The sequence below is a fragment of the Salvelinus alpinus genome, chromosome 9 (assembly GCF_045679555.1).
Source record: "Salvelinus alpinus chromosome 9, SLU_Salpinus.1, whole genome shotgun sequence".
In the NCBI taxonomy this organism is placed as follows: Eukaryota; Metazoa; Chordata; class Actinopteri; order Salmoniformes; family Salmonidae; genus Salvelinus; species Salvelinus alpinus.
The window spans coordinates 26824089-26837372 of record NC_092094.1 but is presented as its reverse complement, the minus strand read 5'-3'; the positions used below and the strand labels follow the sequence as shown (position 1 = coordinate 26837372).

Genomic DNA, 13284 nt, shown 5'->3' with positions numbered 1-13284 from the left:
GAAAATCAAAGCTTATCCTAGCCAAGGCACCCAGCTGAATCCAAGGGAGTTTGTTTGGTGATTACATTCCCAGTCTTCACAGAGAGGGTAAGAGGAGAGAAGGAGAAAGAGGGGGAGGGAGAGTGTCATGTGTTATCTTTTTCCTACATAAGGAACTACAGGAGAAAGGACGGAATAAGGCATTGTAATTTATCAAGGAAAGCCCCAGGTAAAACACAGAGAAAGGAAGATCTACAGACATTTCCCTACTAAGATGAGACAAGGATGTATTTTTTCTTTCTCTCTCTATCCTCGCCATAAATCATTTACAAAAGGATTCAGACCCTTTGCTATGAGACTCAAATTAGCTCAGGTGCATCCTGTTTTCATTGATCATCCTGTTTCTACAACTTGATTTAAGTCCACTTGTGGTAAATTCATTTGATTGGACATCATTTGGAAAGGCACAAACCTGTTAATATAAGCTCCCACAATTGATAGTGCATGTCAGAGCAAAAACCAAGCCATGAGGTCGAATGAATTGTCCGTAGAGCTCCGAAATAGGATTGTGTCGAGGCCAAGATCTGGGGAGGGGTACCAAAACATTTCTGCAGCATTGAAGGTCTGCACGAACACAGTAGCCTCCCTACATCATTCTTAAATGGAAGAAGTTTGGAACCACCAAGACTCTTGGTCACCAAGGCCCGCTGGCCAAACTGAGCATTCGGGGGAGAAGGGCCTTGGTCAGGGAGGGGACCAAGAACCCAATGGTCACTCTCACAGAGCTCCAGAGTTCCTCTGTCGAGATGGGAGAACCTTCCAGAAGGACAACCATCTCTGCTGCACTCCACCAATCAGGCCTTTATGGTAGAGGGGCAAGACGGAAGCCAGTCCTCAGTAAAAGGCACATGATAGCCCGCTTGGAGTTTGCCAAAAGTCACCTAAAACTTTCAGACCATGAGAAACAAGATTCTTTGGTCTAAAGAAACCAAGATTGGAGTCTTTGGCCTGAAAGCCAAGCATCACGTCTGGAGGAAACCTGGAACTAGAGGTCGACCGATTAATCGTAATGACCGATTAATCAGGGCCAATTACAAGTTTTAATAACAATCGGAAATTGGTAATTTAGCACGCCGATTTATTTATTTATTATTATTTATTTAAACATCAATGCCTTTCTTAAAATCAATACACAGAAGTATATATTTTTAAACCTGCATATTTAGCTAAAAGAAATCCAGGTTAGCAGGCAATATTAACCAGTTGAAATTGTGTCACTTCTCTTGCGTTCATTGCACGCAGAGTCAGGGTATATGCAACAGTTTGGGCCGCCTGGCTCATTGCGAACTAATTTGCCAGAATTTTACGTAATTATGACATAACATTGAAGGTTGTGCAATGTAACAGGAATATTTAGACTTATGGATGCCACCCGTTAGATAAAATACGGAACGGTTCCGTATTTCACTGAAAGAATAAACGTTTTGTTTTCGAGATGATAGTTTCCGGATTCGACCATATTAATGACCTAAGGCTCGTATTTCTATGTGTTATTATGTTATAATTAAGTCTATGATTTAAGAGCAGAGCAGTCTGACTGAGCGATGGTAGACACTAGCAGGCTCGTAAGCATTCATTCAAACAGCACTTTCGTGCGTTTTGCCAGCAGCTCTTCGCAATGCTTCAAGCATTGCGTTGTTTATGACTTCAAGCCTATCAACTCCCGAGATTAGGCTGGTGTAACCGATGTGAAATGGCTAGCTAGTTAGCGGAGTGCGCGCTAATAGCGTTTCAAACGTCACTCGCTCTGAGACTTGGAGTAGTTGTTCCCCTTGCTCTGCATGGATAACGCTGCTTCGAGGGTGGCTGTTGTCGATGTGTTCCTGGTTCGAGCCCAGGTAGCAGCGAGGAGAGGGATGGAAGCTATACTGTTACACTGGCAATACTAAAGTGCCTATAAGAACATCCAATAGGCAAAGGTATATGAAATACAAATCGTATAGAGAGAAATAGTCCTATAATTCCTATAATAACTACAACCTAAAACTTCTTACCTGGGAATATGGAAGACTCATGTTAAAAGGAACCACCAGCTTTCATATGTCCTCATGTTCTGAGCAAGGAACTTAAACGTTAGCTTTCTTACATGACACATATTGCACTTTTACTTTCTTCTCCAACACTTTGTTTTTGCATTATTTAAACCAAATTGAACATGTTTCATTATTTATTTGAGGCTAAATTGATTTTATTGATGTATTACATTAAGTTAAAATAAGTGTTCATTCAGTATTGTTGTAATTGTCATTATTACAAAAAATAAATAAATAATCGTCCGATTAATCGGTATCGGCTTTTTTTGGTCCTCCAATAATCGGTATCAGTATCGGCGTAGAAAAATCATAATCAGTCGACCTCTACCTGGCACCATCCCAATGGTGAAGCATGGTGGTGTCAGCATCATGCTGTGTTTTTTTTTCAGGGACTGGGAGACTAGTCAGGATCGAGGGAAAGATGAACGTAGCAAAGTACAGAGAGATCCTTGATGAAAATCTGGTCCAGAGCGCCCAGGACCTCAGACTGGGGGCGAAGGTTCATCTTCCAACAGGAAAACGACACGAAGCACACAGCCAAGACAATGCAGTAGTGGCTTCGGGACAAGTCTCTGAATGTCCTTGAGAGGCCCAGCCAGAGCCCGGACATGAATCCGATTGAAGATCTCTGGAGAGACCTGAAAATAGCTGTGCAGCTACGCTCCCCATCCAACCTGACAGAGCTTTGGAGGATCTGTAGAGAAGAATGGGAGAAACCCCCCAAATACAGGTGTGCCAAGCTTGTAATGTCATACCCAAGAATAATTGAGGCTGTAATCGCTGCCAAATGTGCTTCAAAATAGTCTGAATACTTAAGTAAATGAAATATTTAATATTTATTTTTTATAACTTTCCAACATTTTCTAAAAAACAGTATATTTTTGTCATTATGGGGTATTGTGTGCAGATTGAGGACAAAAAACATTTCAATCCATTCTAGAACAAGGCAAACAACAAATTGTGGAAAAATTCAACGGGTCTGAAAACTTTCCGAATGCACTGCATATCAAACATATCATTTTTGAAAATGAACATTGTTTGAAACTGGCAGGCTAGTTCATACTCCTTGAGTGTAGCAGCTTCTGCTTTGATGATAAAATCATTGACGGACACTTTGATCTCCGCTGGAAAGAAGGAGAAAACAGTTGTCAAACACTACAGATCTATAGTTCAGGTGCTGTTAGTCAGGTAAGTGTTAGCGATTCTCCGGTACTTTTGCATATGTTTTAGCCCAAGGTTCTGAAAGTAGCACTCAAGCCAAAAGTGGTCCCCGAAAAATGCTCACTACGTAACATATGTGCAGATATGTGCACTACGTCATTGCTCTCTCTCTCTCTGCTGTATCCACTCCAACCTCATTGGATAACACTGGGCAGGCCTCTTGCTAGCTGTTACTCAAATGTGAGGGGCTGAAGTTCATGGGCTAGAACTCAAATTGCTAGGGAGCTGGCCCATGGCACCGCTTCAATAATACAGTTGCTGTCACGCTTGTTGACGGAATCAGACCAAGGTGCAGCGTGGTAAGCGTACATCATTTATTTTGATGAACACGAAAAAACAATAAACTACAACCGAACGTGAAGCTACATGCAGTGCAGAAAGCAACTACACACAAACAAGATCCCACAAACTAAAGGTGGGAAAAGGCTGCCTAAGTATGATCTCCAATCAGAGACAACGATAGACAGCTGCCTCTGATTGGGAACCAGACCCGGTCAACAAAGAAATAGAAAAACTAGAATGCCCACCCAAATCACACCCTGACCTAACCAAATAGAGAAATAAAAAGGCTCTCTAAGGTCAGGGCATGACAGTTGCTTTCAAACTAGGGATTTCATGGCTAATTGAGGTAAGACAGTAATTCTGCTCACAGGTTATGCATGTACAAACTACACATTGACACATCCAGCCCAAAGCGGGATGTTTAAAAAATACTTTCTTATTCGCCAAAGCAAAGTATCCCATACCAACTTCTCCAAAAACCATGGCAGATGACATCTGGTGTGCAAGCTATAGGATGATGTGGATTGTAAGAGAATCAGACATGCTAATTATGTGTGTTAGGACCAAGAGAGGCCTTATGCTGTTACTGTTGTTACTAGTGGAGTTTATTTTCCATTCTACTCTCCTCCTGTTAAAGGGCAGTGTTATCATACAGGGCAGGGGGTACTGGGTGAGGGGCAGCTGGGTGGTAGAGAAAATGTCTATATGAACAAACACCCTTCACTCCCCCACCCAGTACAATATAAACTCAACCACCCACCCACCCACCCATACTTTCTCTCACAACAATGTCCAGTTTAACAAACCCACACATACTTTTTTTTGGTACTTATAGTTGTGGTGTGGTTTCATATAAGCCCTTTTGGGCTTCCAACCTCACTTGCACACCGTTTTTTATTTATTTTATTTGTACTGTTTTGTCTTTCACTTCTTTTCTTTGGTGTGAATAATTAAAACTGCAAAAAACTAAAACCACTCCTTCAGAGAACACCCACAACTTTCTATTACTGTTCTCCTTCAACTTCCCTGACCTTCCGCCCTTTCTCTCCCGTCTCTCTAATTCTCTGTCCTCCATCTCTCCTCCCTCTCTTTCTTTCTCTCCTCTATACCTCTCCCTCTGCTCTCTCCATACAGTGCCCATGGTGTCGTGGCAGTGCCTGGCATGGCATTAACACTGGGCTGTATGAGAGCGCCTAGTAGTGCCAAACGGTTATGAATGCTCTTAGCGGGATGACTAACAAGCTAACCGTGAAATCACTGTGCTTCTGAACAAAGAAAGCCAGGGAAAACAACCGGACGAAAAGAGAATCCCTTAACACACACACCACCCTGCTGCTAATAGGACTAGGATGGCCAGTCTCTCTCTGTTTCTTCTGCAGCACAGACACACAGGGCTGAAACAGGGCTGAAGAGCTGTATGAATGTTGATCAAATCAGGCTAAATCATATGTTCATTCTATCATCCCAGGAAATGGAAATGTATTAAACGCATTGTCAACTTCATCTTGAAGAGAATATAAATAAAGTGAGGTTCAACTGTCAGGTTTAGATGGAATGAGGAGGCTTTGCATTGTGTTCATCTCTCAAAGGGAATCATGAGCAGAACCAGGAGTTTCACCTGACCATGTAAACTAAGAAGGAACAACTTGGGACCTTGCGCCACCCCTTCACATCTCCAGGGGTTTCTGGACTGGCTCTGGTCCAAGTTTCAAAAACACCTTTGGGTGGTTGTTATGACATTCTTACGATGTTCCCTCTCTCTCTTTACTTGGAGAGTACATGTACCACCCTTCACTGAGAATAGCCATTCAGCAGAAGTGACATGGAACACATGTTGTGCAAAATGCTTTGGCTAATTTCATTGCTGGAGAGATGGGATGAGAAGTGAGACTGAGAGGAGCACAGGCAGGACAGAATGGGTTAGACACTGCCAGGCCTGCCTAATTACTTCACATCCGATCACAACAACAAAAACTACCCCTCCTCTCTCCATATCTTATTCAGTTTCTCCATCTCCCTCCCCACTTCCTTCTAACCGCTCTGTACTGTGTTATATACTACATTGTGATATGCTGTGCTACTACGAGCTAAATCCCATCCAGGTCTTATACAGTGCTAGCATAGGTCTCATGAGTGTTCAGCTGGGTTGTATCATGTAGTGCTACTGTGTACTTGAACACAGCCAGCCTTCATATTTGACCAGCTTTTTGTTGTGCTGTGCCCTGTTGTGTTCTGTTATGTAGTGTTCTGTTCTGATGTGTTGTGTTGTGTTCTGATGTGTTATATTGTGTTCTGATGTGTTGTATTGTGTTCTGTTATGTTATGATGTGTTGTGTTCTGTTATGCTGTGTCCCGATGTGTTGTATTGTGTTCTGAAGTGTTGTATTGTCTTCTGTTATGTAGTGTTCTGATGTGTTATGTTGTGTAGTGTTCTGATGTGTTGTATTGTGTTCTGTTCTGATGTGTTGTATTGTGTTCTGTTCTGATGTGTTGTATTTAGTGTAATTTCAGTTACAGTTTACAGTAAAATGTGTTGTGTTCTGTTATGCTGTGTTATGCTGTGTTCTGATGTATTGGCTTCTGATGTGTTGTGTTCTGATGTGTTGTGTTCTGATGTGTTCTGTTCTGTTATGTTCTGTTATGAAGTGGTCTGATGTGTTGTGTTCTGTTATGTAGTGTTCTTATGTGTTGTGCCCTGTTATGTTGTGTTATGTTACGTTGCGCTGTAGCCTCACCTTTGGCCATCTCCTTGCGGAGCTGCAAGATGGCGCTCAGGTCACAGTCGACGGTGGCATAGGCATGGGGGATGGTGGTCTTGGACTGCGTTAGCCTCTGGTCAATGACACGCCGCACGTTGGAGGCAGTGATCTCTGTGTAGGTACACTAGGAAAAGAGAGGAGAGGCGAAAATTGAAGAATGTCAGTCGGTCACTGTGCAGATTTATGTTTCTGGATGACTTTATGACTCAGCTTCCAACAATAACTCCATTCTGGACAAATTCACTTTCACCTGAAATGTAACCCCCCCAACCCTTCCTCCCATTACAGGTTACAGACACTCATCTGAAGTTAGACTTTCCTCTGAAGCTATAGTACTCTCGATGCTATTTAAAAAATAGTTACAAAAGATAGATTGATTGATTGTGATCAATGTTGCTGAACTAAAAATGGGACCAACTCTAAGGTGGTATATTGGATCATTTATTTGTGACTAGTCAATGTAGTGGTCTTGAAAATACAATATGGGAAACAAGACAAGGAGGAAATGTGCCATTTTTATAAACATTACTGAAATAACCATTATGACTTAATCCAGGACGTTGTCACGTTCCTGACCTATTTTTATGTTATTTTGATTATGTTTAGTTGGTCAGGGCGTGAGTTGGGGTGGGCATTGTATGTTGTGTGTGTTTGGTTAGTCTATGGGTGTTGTATGTGTATGGGATAGTGTTTGTTAGGTTGTCTAGTTATGTCTATGGCTGCCTAGATTGGGTCTCAATCAGAGACAGCTGTCATTCATTTGTCTCTGATTGGGAGCCATATTTAAGGTAGCCATAGGCAGTAGGCTTTTGTGGGTGTTTGTTTCCTGTGTCAGTGTTTGGACCACACAGGACTGTTTTGAGGTATGTCACGTTTGTTGTTTTGTAGTTTGTAGTGTTTTCTTGTTATTTACATTAAACATGTACAATTACCAATCCGCATCTTGGTCCGATCCATGCTCCTCCTCGTCTGAGGAGGAGAACGACTTTGACAGCCATTACAGACGTAATTTCCTAATTTACTGTGTAAATCTTTCCTTCAGTAACCCCTTCTGCAGTAATGCAACATTTAGTACTCAACAAAGTTATGAAACTTAACAGGATCTTTCCATCCGCATTACAGTGATAAAGATGCAGGGATGGAAAGCAGGCTGGGTGCCTGACCATGGCCAACCCCAACTAGTCTGGGTCGTCTTTATGAGGCTGCTGCTTGGAGTGTTTGGACAGGCCTGGCTCTAGCTTGGCCAGGGTCTGGGCTCTGTCTGAGTACAGGAGGAGCCTTCTATCTACTTCACAATACAGAATTGTCCAATAATCACTAGACTACTCGAAACAAAGGCATCAAATCAGGCTTAACAAAACAAAGCTATCAAATAAACGTACAAATACAGTTGAAGTCGGAAGTTTACATACACCTTAGCCAAATACATTTCAACTCAGTTTTTCACAATTCCTGACATTTAATCCTAGTAAAAATCCCCTGTCTTAGGTCAGTTAGTATCAACACTTTATTTTAAGAATATGAAATGTCAGAATAATAGTAGAGAGAATGATTTATTTCAGTTTTTATTTCTTTCATCACATTCCCAGTGGGTCAGAAGTTTACACACACTCAATTAGTATTTGGTAGCATTGCCTTTAAGTTGTTTAACTTGGGTCAAACGTTTCGGGTAGCCTTCCACAAGCTTTCCACAATAAGTTGGGGGAATTTTGGCCCATTCCTCCTGACAGAGCTGGTGTAACTGTGTCAGGTTTGTAGGCCTCCATGCTCGCACACGCTTTTTCAGTTCTGCCCATATTGGGATAGAGGGCAGGGCGTTGAGATGGCCACTGCAATACCTTGACTTTCTTGTCCTTAAGCCATTTTGCCACAACTTTGGAAGTATGCTTGGGGTCATTGTCCATTTGGAAGACCCATTTGCGACCAAGCTTTAACTTCCTGACTGATGTCTTGAGATGTTGCTTCAATAAATCCACATATTTTTCCTCCGCATGATGCCATCTATTTTGTGAAGTGCACCAGTCCCTCCTGCAGCAAAGCACCCCGACAACATGACGCTGCCACCCCTGTGCTTCACGGTTGGGATGGTGTTCTTCAGCTTGCAAGCCTCCCCTTTTTCCCGCAAACATAACAATGGTCATTATGGCCAAACAGTTCTATTTTTGTTTCATCAGACCAGAGGACATTTCTCCAAAAAGTACGATCTTTGTCCCCATGTGTATGTGGATGTTTTGGAGCAGTGGCTTCTTCTTTGCTGTGCGGCTTCTCAGGTTATGTCGATATAAGACTCGTTTTACTGTGGATATAGATACTTTTGTACCTGTTTCCTCCAGCATCTTCACAAGGTCATTTGCTGTTGTTCTGGGATTGATTTGCACTTTTTGCACCAAAGTACGTTCATCTCTAGGAGACAGAACGCATCTCCTTCCTGAGCGATATGACGGCTGCGTGGTCCCATGGTGTTTATACTTGCGTACTATTGTTTGTACAGATGAACGTGGTACCTTCAGGCATTTGGAAATTGCTCACAAGGATGAACCAGACTTGTGGAGGTCTACAATTTTTTTTCTGAGGTCTTGGCTGAGTTCTTTTGATTTTCCCAAGATGTCAAGCAAATAGGCACTAAGTTTGAAGGTAGGCCTTGAAATACATCCACAGGTACACCTCCAATTGACTCAAATTATGTCAATTAGCCTATCAGAAGCTTCTAAAGCCATGACATAATTTTCTGGAATTTTCCAAGCTGTTTAAAGGCACAGTCAACTTTGTGTATGTAAACTTCTGACCCACTGGAATGGTGAAACAGTGAATTATAAGTGAAATAATCGGTCTGTAAACAATTGTTGGAAAAATTACTTGTGTCATGCACACATTAGATGTCCTAACCGACTTTCCAAAACTATAGTTTGTTAACAAGACATTTGTGGAGGGGTTGAAAAACGAGTTTTAATGACTCCAACCTAAGTGTATGTAAACTTCCAACTTCAACTGTATGTTAAATAACAAAACTAAAGCAAAAGTCAAGGTTCCGTTGTTAGGCAGTTATAGACTGAGAGGCCAGAGAAACCTATGTGTGTGTGAGTCATCATGACACAGTATCCTATTCCCTCACATTATCAGATTATTGAAATCAAATTCCCCCATCACCATACTACTTATTAACCTATTTAAGTGTTGTCTTAACACTGGAGGTGGGCTTTTTCTCTCTGAGCGATGTACAGCGCCCTGACACAACTACCGTGACTTATCAAGAGACCCAGGAGCCTCTCTGCCATGTCTTCAGCTTTCTACACTGTCTCCACTGACCAGATGATTCGGTCTGGATAACCCGTGCACAGCCAAAAGCCCCAGGTCTCTGTCTGTCAGTCTATCGGATGGCTAGGTCTCTCTCTGTGCATGAGGAGTAAGGCGATAGGCATTCATGCTCACTTTGCATGGCATCATAGGGGCTGTGAGTAAACTCTCCTTTGTGCAAACAACGATAAGGATCTGTTCCATAGAAAACCTATCAGAACACATGGCTTAGGGGGACTATTAAGCTTAGGGGGACTATTAAGACACTGCTAATGTCTTCTATGACCGATTATTCAAAGACTCTGGAGCAGAATGGTAATACAATGTTTGTTTGTATCTGAAGCCTAGTTGTTTGTGTTTGGTTAATTCCCTAGTATTTATTCCAAACCCTGCTGGAATACAAAATAACTGTCTACTCACAAATCTCCCCGGCTATAACATGCTTATTACTACCAGTACGTGGGAAGAGTGTCACGCCCTGACCTGAGTATTCTTTGTTTTCTTTAAATATTTTGGTTAGGTCAGGGTGTGACGAGGGTGGTTTTTGTCTCGTCTAGGGTGTTTGTACTGTCTAGGGTTTTTGTTGTAGATTTATGGGGTTGTGTTCATTCTAGGTGTTTATGTAAGTCTATGGTTGCCTAGATTGGTTCTCAATTAGAGGCAGGTGTTTATCGTTGTCTCTGATTGGGAACCATATTTAGGCAGCCATGTTCTTTGGGTATTTTGTGGGTGATTGTTTCCTGTGTCAGTGTTTGTGCCATACGGGACTGTTTCGGTTTGTTCACGTTTATTGTTTTTGTATTTGTGTCCATGTTCCGTTTTCCCTATTAAAACATGGACACCTACCACGCTGTGTATTGGTCCGATCCTTGCTACACCTCTTCAGAGGAAGAAGAGGATGACAGCCGTTACAAAGAGGTGCCACAACAGGAATAAACAGGAAGAAATTAAGGACATGAAAGCCACAAATCACACCATTTAAATACCGATAGGCACGTGGAAAATATTTGCATAACCTTGGCTTTCTGATTGAGGGACTTATTTACTGCAATATGCTGTTCCTCCCCCACATGACATTATACAAATGTTACTTAAGGCTAGAAAGAGGCTCCAACACTTACAGGCAAGGGAGTCATGTGAAGTCAGGAGTCAATCAATCAACGTGAACCTTCTATGTGAATCTGTGACAACGTGCCCTCAATTCAACCAATCATAGATCTTGATAAATTGTGGGTAATGCCGATTATCTTCAGTGAATTGCAGCACTGAGAGAGGGCAAGGTAGAGTGTGTGTATAGGGTAGGAGCCCATAGTGAGTCATACTAACCTTGAAGTGGTCCCTGTCTCCCTTTATCTGCTCGCAAACCAGTGAGTCTTGAAGAGTTAAACACACTCGTCTCTAACCCTGGCCTTAAAAACTTCTTGTCAATAGGGGGGTGCTATTTTCACTTTGGAAAAAATCGTGCCCAATTTAAACGGCCTCGTACTCTATTCTAGATCATACAATATGCATATTATTATTACTATTGGATAGAAAACACTCAAGTTTCTAAAACTGTTTGAATTATATCTGTGAGTAAAACAGAACTCATTTGGCAGCAAACTTCCAGACAGGAAGTGAAAATTCTGAAAATGGGGCTCTGTTTCAGGGCCTGCCTATTCAACTGGCTTATATTTATCGATATACATGCACTTCATACGCCTTCCACTAGATGTCAACAGGCAGTGGAAGGTGGAATGGGGTGTCTAGCTTGATCTGAGGTCGAACAAGAGCTTTTGGAGTGGCAGGTCAGGAATTTCCTTTCTCTACCAAGGCGCGCGAAGCACCTCGATATTGTCTTCTGATAAGCGTTCGGTTTACACGGCGAATATCTCCGGCTCTGATTTTATTTGATACATGTGATAATAACATCGTAAAGTATGTTTTTTCAACCGAGTTTTATCAGATTATTCAACGTTTATTGGGACTTTTGGAGTTTTCCGTTCTTTGCGTCGAGAGAAAATGGGAACGTCATCAACATTGGCTAGCATTGTGGCGCGAATTCGACAGAAGAAAAGGACATTCTAAAACCAAACAACGATTTATTCTGGACCAAGGACTCCTTGTACAAGATTCTGATGGAAGCTCAGCAAAAGTAAGAACAATTTATGATGTTATTTCGTATTTCTGTGGAAAATGTTGATTCCTATTCTCTGCCGTTTTGGCGAGCGCTGTCTCGCAATAACGCAAGCTGTTTGTTATGGTAAAGATATTTTTAAAAACCTAACACGGCGGTTGCATTAAGAACCAGTGTATCTTTCATTTGCCATACAACAAGTATTTTTATGTAAAGTTTATGATGAGTTCTTTGGTCAGATTAGGTGAGTGTCCAAAATATCTCTGGAGATTCTGGTGAATCGATGCTACGTATTCACAATGTATAATCAGGATTTGTAGCTCTAAATATGCACATTTTCGAACAAAACATAAGTGTATTGTATAACCTGATGTTATAAGACTGTCATCTGATGAATTTGTTCAAGGTTAGGGATTCATTTTATCTCTATTTTGTCGGTTTTGTGCAAGCTATTTTTGCGGGGAGTAAATTGCGTTGTGTGTTTGGCTACTGTAGTGAGCTAATAGAAATATATATTGTGTTTTCGCTGTAAAACACTTAAAAAAATCGGAAATATTGGCTGGATTCACAAGATGTTTATCTTTCATTTGCTGAACACCATGTATTTTTCATAAATGTTTTATGATGAGTATTTAGGTATTTCACGTTGTTCTCTGTAATTATTCTGGCTGCTTTGGTGCTATTTGTGATGGTGGCTACAATGTAATACCAGGATTTGTAGCTATAAATATGCACATTTTCGTACAAAACATAAATGTATTGTATAACATGATGTTATAAGACTGTCATCTGATGAAGTTGTTCTAGGTTAGTGATTCATTTTATCTCTATTTGTGGGTTTTGTGAAGGCTACCTGTGCGGTGGAAACATGGTGAAAATATGCCGTTGTGTGTTTGGCTATTGTGGTTAGCTAATATAAATACATATTGTGTTTTCGCTGTAAAACATTTTAAAAATCGTAAATGATGGCTGGATTCACAAGATGTTTATCCTTCATTTGCTGTATTGGACTTGTGATTTCATGAAATTATATTATATGATATCCTTGTCCCGTTAGGCTAGGCTATGCTAGTCATCTTTTTTGATGAGGATGCTCCCGGATCCGGGATGGGTATGAAGTAAACGCTCGTCTAACATCATGATGTTTTCCACTGAATACAGGTGCACGGCAGTCATGCACTTTCTTAGAAGACTTTGCCCATCCCAAATCAAGCTCTAGCCCAAGAGCACTTTGTGTAGATCTCGATTTAGAAATGTGAGTGTTTAGTGCTAGGGCAGTTTGCTGTGTGTGTGTACTTACCGGTGCTCCAGGCTTGCAAGGTATGGATTGAGGGGAATACATGGGCCTGCTGCCTGGTGGTAGTTGGGTAAGTGCTGGGGTGGCCATTGGACTGGGGACAGCCATTGCTGGGACTATCGTAACTGGAGCTGCCTTGGAATCAGGAAACTTTTTCAGGAGATTCAGGTCATCTCTATAGAGGAAAAGAATGGCACAAGGTTGTTGATAATATACTAAACAAATGAAGCAAAATAGAAAAGA

General features: G+C 41.5%; 1 pseudogene; it reads right to left on the bottom strand.

The window, feature by feature from the left end:
• Positions 1-13284, bottom strand: part of LOC139530936 (pyruvate dehydrogenase protein X component, mitochondrial-like) — a 79728-nt pseudogene that overhangs the window by 7428 nt on the left and 59016 nt on the right.